This window comes from Ascaphus truei, chromosome 3 (genome assembly GCF_040206685.1).
Source record: "Ascaphus truei isolate aAscTru1 chromosome 3, aAscTru1.hap1, whole genome shotgun sequence".
NCBI lineage: Eukaryota > Metazoa > Chordata > Amphibia > Anura > Ascaphidae > Ascaphus > Ascaphus truei.
Genome location: NC_134485.1, coordinates 70,412,386 through 70,419,965, shown reverse-complemented (window position 1 = coordinate 70,419,965; position 7,580 = coordinate 70,412,386). Strand labels below are relative to the sequence as shown.

General features: G+C 40.0%; 1 long non-coding RNA gene across 1 annotated transcript; it reads right to left on the bottom strand.

Annotated features, from left to right (window-relative positions):
* Window positions 1-479: 479 nt before the first annotated feature.
* On the bottom strand, window positions 480-3,378 carry LOC142490927 (uncharacterized). The gene is made up of 4 exons (XR_012800152.1): window positions 3,238-3,378; window positions 2,202-2,224; window positions 925-1,044; window positions 480-728 (listed from the first exon to the last, which is right to left on the bottom strand). It is a non-coding gene; the product is annotated as an uncharacterized LOC142490927 (long non-coding RNA).
* Window positions 3,379-7,580: the final 4,202 nt, after the last annotated feature.

Genomic DNA, 7,580 nt, shown 5'->3' with positions numbered 1-7,580 from the left:
AAAACGTATGCTAACATGTTAGGTGTTACTTAGGACACAGTACAATTACATACACTGGCGACACACTTTATTCGAGCTTGGCTAGTCCCACGAATTCGGGTATACCCGGGTGTATTGAGGTTTGTGACTGTTTTCTGCCCGAGTGCATTGAGTTATTTTCCAAGCAGGGATTGAAGCATTTTATTCCCGCTGGCTGCAATACTGCACAGTATATATATATATACTGCATTACAATTCATGAATTTATGCCATCTGGTAGACACGCGAAGCATTGCAGCCTATTAAATCCTAATCATTATCATTTAACAGATAAGCCGCCCATCAGCCAGGCATGAACCCAGGCTGGGAAGGCAAATGCAACGGGGCTTGTCAAAGGTGAGGAGTGGCGCATTCCAGGTATCTGCCAGGTACATACCGGGTATTTGCTCGAATAAAGTGTGTCGGTGCAGTAGTAACACAGCATACATTAACATGCCATTTAATAATGTGTACATTTCTTTTTAGAACATCATGGTGATGAGGATGATGAGGATGATGAGGATGACGCCGCAGAAGAGACTGAAATACAATCAAGTGACCATGAAGAGGTGCCAATAGAAACTGTTGTACCGCCAAATCGTCCATCAACTTCCACATACGATGCAATTGTAGCTTCAGAGGGAAAAATAGTGGACGCAGAAAATCGTCGCCATTCAGACATGATGACAGTGCTGGAAAGGATGATTGGACTGCAGGAAGAAACAGTATCACAATTGGCACATCTCCACAGAGTCTTCATTGAAGTGCCTAAACAGTTGCAAAAAATCAACACCTCATTCGAAGCATTAGTTGTTCAGCAAACCCAAGCTAATTACTGGAGAATGACTAATGTACCCCAATTCAACACCTCACAGGCTGGATCATTACATGCTGGCCACTTCTCACCACATTCATCTGATCTTCAGTCACCAGGTCCCAATGTTACCGGTCAAGTAGCACACATTGGTGTGCAGGTTCCTGACGACATCCTACCGCTGCCATCTGTACTACATCACCAGCTGACACCTACAAAGGAGGCCACAAAAACACAACAGCACAAGCAGTTAGTACTGACCAGGAAAGATGAAACGGACCAACCATGTGTTGTGCACGGTGTACCAACTTGCTCACATGTGTCACTGCCCACAAGCCCTGTTGGTGAACAGTCACTGCCCAAAAGCCCTGTAGGTGAGTCACTGCCCAAAAGCCCTGTAGGTGAGTCACTGCCCACAAGCCCTGTAGGTGAGTCACTGCCCATAAGCCCTGCCCGTGAAGTGCCAGAGGCCACTCAAAGTGGCTCTGTTGTTGCGAAAGTTGGTGGCAAACGAAAAAAAAAAATGCAAGAGACAACAAGCAGGCCTGTTACTCGCTCACAAAAGGAACAAAAAAAATAAATGTTATAATTCACTCAATATGTCTCTGCCCTTGTTTTGTTGACTTCACATTATCTAATTAATATTGTATGTATGCTGAAGACTGTGTTGTTTCCAAACTTTCAACTATGTTCTTGTACACGTGAAGTTTTGGAAATGTTAACACTCAATTAATGAATAGTGTTATAAATATTTATGTATTAATCGTCTGTTCAGTAATGGTCCACCTGGAACCAGTTGCAAAGTTTAGAGAAGCTGCCATTGACTTTGCAGCAAAACATTGCATTTGGGTGTGTTAATTGATGTAAGAATTGCATATGCATATTAGTCACATGCATTTATAAAAACACCTAAGTAACTGCAAACATCTTTCTTGTACGTGTACAGCAGGATTATGTGTAAATTATTACTTACCATCTCAGAATGTATAATAATATATATACACACACACACACACACACACACACACACTGAGTGTGTGTGTGTGTGTGTGTGTGTGTGTGTGTGTGTGTGTGTGTGTGTGTGTGTGTGTGTGTGTGTGTGTGTGTGTGTGTGTGTGTGTGTGTGTGTGTGTGTGTATATATATATATATATATATATAGTACTATATAAACTGGTATACATGTATTTTACAAACTAATACACTTCATGCTTCCTTGTGAAAGCACACTATTTTAATAATACAGGCATAATGTTTGAGAAATATCCTAAGTATGAGACTCTAACAGTATTGTGCTTAAACAAATGTTTATTACTTCATTCAATCATGTTTCTCACCATTTAAATAGGTTTCATACAAGGTATACTTACTGCCATCAATGTTGTGTGTACTCCTGCAATATTAAAAAAAATAAAATATAATATATAAATATATATATATTTTTATAAGAGAGATATATTTAGATATATATATATACACACGTATTTAAACTCATGCAGACAGGGAGTTAACCAGACTTTCACATACACACAGAAATGTAAGCGGGGAAAAAACATTTCTTTTTGCAGGTGTGTATTTTTACTGATATGCCTGGCTAAGAACTATTTTCACACAGTGGTCTTTGTTAGTTTTCAAAAAAACACTATGTGAACGAATTCAAAGTCTAGGGATGTTTTTCAGAAACGAGATAAAAGAAGGAGAAATGTTTCTCCCACAGTCCCATATCACTAACCACAACTGTTAACCCAATTAGATTTACAAAGCCAATTGGCGTTTGAAATAAGGAGTCAAAGTAGTTAGTTTTGATGACCTTGAGAAGGAAAAACAGGAGTTTGTTAGCCATTCAGCACATTCATTTTGATGAGCAAATAACACAGACCTGCACACAGCTTTTGTGCTACTCAGACATGGCTGATGAATTCGTTACCAATATTAATCCCCTTTTAGGGTATAAGTACATGATCTGTGAAGCCATCTTGAACAGTCGCGGACAGAAAGCAAGCACACGCCAAATCGATGATTTCATTCGAGCAAAATATCCTTATTACCAAGACCGTAAGCATGCACGGAATTTTAATTCCTCAATAAGATTCACTTTATCAAGTAATGACTTTTTTGAACGTGACCAGGATAAGCTACAACACACCTATGGTTTCTGGAAGATTGCCCAGGAAAAACAATTTCTCCTGAAAGACGGCACTTATATTGTCGTGAAAGGCATATTTATTCCTAATGGCAATAGCAATGTATCCGCTACTACTGATCCGTTTGAATCGATACGTACTGCAATATCTGCAGCCTCCATTCCTGAAACCCACATTGTACAAGAACAAAAGTACTATGATTATGTACCAAGCCTTTCAGCTGAAAATGCATTGGAATGGGAACCCGAAGAAATGAACCTACCTCCCGACCAATTATTTGAAGAAAGCAGTGGCGATTCCTATGAGCGCTTCCTGGAGGAGATATGTGTCATACTGGATTCAGCGGTTGAGTCAAGCGTGGATGAAAATGCCTTGCATTTCTGGAGCGACCAGTTGCAGCCAGGCGAAGAGTTAATTCTAGAAGAATGGTAAATATAACAATCGTTATGCGTTGACTCTGCGTTTAATTTTTTTTTTTTTTTGTAACCACCATTTTCACTTTCAATGCGTGGATACAGCGTAACATTGCAGACTGCATAACATGTAGCGATCACAAACAAATTGTTTCCTAATACAATATAGTAGAACCTGAAAGAGTAGTACACATTGCTGACGGTATACATATACGTACTTTCCTATCCCTTTAAACATATTAGCAACATTTTTCCATAACTCTAACACATACCTGTTTTGTTATCATGCAACATCTACAACATTGAAAACCGGGTCCACCACGTATGACGTGGGACCCTTGTCATGGGCCAAGGCGTCCTTAAAAAGGATTACGGATGTAAGTCCCGCCCCCAAGCGACGTGCGCGCCTCAAAGCCTATTGGCTGTCATGTTTTGTTATAGTAACGGTAACTGCAGTGTGTGATGCGTGCGGCTCAGTGTTTGTAGGCGTACCCTGGGCGTTAGCCGAATGTTAATTGAGTGGGAGGAGTGTTAGCGTGCGTTTCACGCTGGCTTAACATGACGTCACACGTATTGCATTTGCGCATTGTGTTATCGGCCGTCCTTTCTGTCCAAACACGTCTGGTTTAAAAGAATACAGATGTACTCGTTTAGAATGATTTTAGTTTCATCTTCATTGTATTTGAAATAAAGATGTGATGTTTACTGGTATTTTCTACATGTATTGAACGCACAACGTTCGCTTTGTTTTGCGCATGCGCTAACAGTTAGTGGAGCCAAGCGTGAAGTGCGTGCGCACACTAAGATGTGCGCGCACATTTTTCAGTATACAGGCAACGTTCACTTCATATACATAGTTATGGCTGCTACAAATGATAATAAAAATTACATACTGATGTACACTTGTAGTTGTAACATATAAATGAGTGACGTGTGTATGTACACAATCATATAGAGCTGTGTAACGCGTTGTCACGGATACATATATAGTAAGGTGCCATATTTGACCATCATGTGTTTGCTGTATTTCAGAGATGTCGGGGAAGATACAATCGGATCAATGTATGATTTCAGAAGAGTCTACCTTTATATGAGATGATTGTGAGGAGGAGCCACCGACTACTATACTACATATGGAACTAATTTTATATTGCTTGCAGCGCTTATTAACAAACAATTAAAAAAGTGATACCCTTATGCCTATATTGCATAAGCACTTAATTAACATAATGATGTTGCAAAATAGTGCCTCTTGAATTTTTCTTGAGTGTTCTTTAATGACTACTAACATTTTATGACATGGTGTGTTTTTTATATAACAACCATTCCCACTCTGCTAACACATTTGTGTATTCTATTGTGTAATGGAACGTATGACTGTCGAAACTATGTAACAATAATAATAATAATAATATGAGCATGTTCATGTATAGGGCTGCTAGTTGTACGCAGCGATTTACAGACACATGTTTCAGCCTGAGGTCCCTGGCCCGTGGAACGTACAAATGTTTTTTTGCCGCATGAGGCACAGGGAGATAAAGTGACTTGGCCAAGGTCACAAGGAGCCCACACCGGGAATTGAACCAGACTCCCCTGCTTCAAACTATCAGTGCCAGTGTGTGTCTTTACTCACTGAGCCACTCCTTCTCCCAATGTAAAGGACACTTACAACCAAGTAGCCATTTAAATTTAAAATCTCTTGTTACATGGGTATGTAGATAAAATGGTTTGGGACTGTAGCAAATAATGTTACTGGCCAGATGTTATGGTCCCCTCCAATGCATGATGTTCTGAATATGACATCACCATCATGTTATGAAGTACGTTTCTGTGTATATTTCATTAACCTAACTAACTATAGTTTACGGTGTTTATTAATCGTTTAAAAATACATAGTATAGTCAATATGATGATATAAGCTACCATAATAAAGCTGGTGTTATCATTTGTCGGTGTTATACATGGATCCTACACCAATTGATAGAGACACAAACAGTTGTCTTAAAAAGTGTGTCTATGCTAGTGATGAATGTGCTCCCGTAAGTAAACAAATAAGTACAGTTATCCCCTTTTCTCCAAACACCTCTATATTACATTAATGGAAATTATAAGGAAACATACATAAAATGTGATGAAATGTGAGTAATCATTTTGTAATACAATGCACATGAAACCTCAAGAGTAGCTACATGCATATACATGATACAGAAAGTACATATATGTAACATTTGTGTTTAAACCAATATGTTGTGTTTTTAGTTCAAATAATTATAGGAAGATTGAGGTAGCCACATCTTATGAGAGATGTCAGCAAATATACATACCATGATCAGTCATACTGCAAATATACCTATAATGCAAAGGAACAATATATAAATTGCAAACATTGACATGCCATCTTCAGTACCGTAAACAACACATCAAAGTGTGTATTTGGTGTTAAATGTGCAACACCATGTATATTTAATGACATTCAAAATGTAAATCAGCCTGGTGTACACATCATCTGGATGTACATGTTACACTGCACCAATAACATTGTATGTAAGCATACTAGAAGCATGAATGAGTATGGGCATAATATGTGTTTTGTCTTAGCATAAGGAATAACACAATGCTAAAATATTATTGCTTTGTTACCCAAGTTGTATTGACATACACACAACTAAAGTACAATTGAAGAGGGATTCTATAACCTGTGCAACAATAACATACCGGTGCAAAATCCCTTTGTGCACACAGCAGAGAAAAGAAAGGTGTGCAACCCATATTCATCTGTGTCCTACCAGAAGGGTATATAAAAAAACATTGTTGTTAAGATAACATAATGTAAGTATAAAAGTATAACTTGGAACATATCTGTTTGTACTTACAAGAAAAAAATGAATTGATGAGATTCTGGCGTGTCTGGCCACCACTGGCTGTTTGTTCATTTTCTGCAGCTACATGGGTGGGATGCTCGTCTACCAAAGCCTCAGCTAGGTCTGACTGTACATTGTGCCTGAGTGCAACATTGTGCAAAATGCAACAGGCAAGGATAATATCAGACACTTTTTGAGGCTTGTATAGAAGAGCCCCACCAGTTCTGTCCAGACACCTAAACCTGGTCTTGAGTAGGCCAAATGTCCTCTCTATAACAGATCTTGTAGATATATGGGCTGCATTGTACCTCTCCTCTGCTTCAGTTTGAGGGTTTAGCACCGGAGTCAAGAGCCACGGCCTAATTCCGTATCCTGAGTCACCTATAATGAATGGAGCACACATAAGCTGACATTAGTGATGAAATTGTACAATGCCAACATTCCTTATACAAATGTGTTTTGTGTTAGAACATGTAAATGTGTACTCACCCAGCAGCCAACCAGGTACAAAATGTCCCTCTTCGAACGCATGGAAGACTGAAGAGCTCCTCAGGATAGAGGAATCGTGACTGGAACCAGGGAACTTGGGTACCACATGCATTATCCTCATCGTGGCATCACATACCACCTGTACATTGAGTGAATGGTAGTGCTTACGATTGCGGTACACATGCTCACTCTGACTAGGTGCAATCAAAGCAACATGTGTGCAATCGATTGCACCCAGCACAGATGGTATCCCTGCTATATTATAAAAGCCAGTCCTGACTTCCAGCCACTCTGTTGCCTCTGTAGGAAAATGAATATAATTCCTAGCGCGTCTATTGAGTGCATAGAGAAACTGGGTCAAGGCCCGCGAGAATGTAGATTGCGAGACCCCGCCCACTATGCCCACAGTTGTCTGGTATGACGCGGAAGCAAGATAATGTAATGAGCACAGCATTTTAACAAGCCCAGGGACTGCACGACCTCTGGCTGTGAAAAAATCTAAATCTCCCCTTATCTCCTGATAAAGAGATAAGATTGCTGCTGAACTCAAACGATAGCGACTAACAATCTCCTCCTCACTCATCCCATCTAACAGGGTTCTCTCCCTGTACAGACGCGGACGAGGCACAACTTGTCTCCTCTGTCTTCTCCTCTGATCTCCTGTCCCTCTACCTGTCCCTCGGCCTGTCCCTCTCCCTGTCCCTGTCGTATCCGCGTCACTGTCCCTGTCACTGTCCCTCGGTGTGTCCCTTCCTTGCCCTATATCATTCTCTTGATCATCAAGCATGTCATAGAAAAGAATGTTCCTGCGTCTCCTAAACATTCGCAACATTTTGAAATGA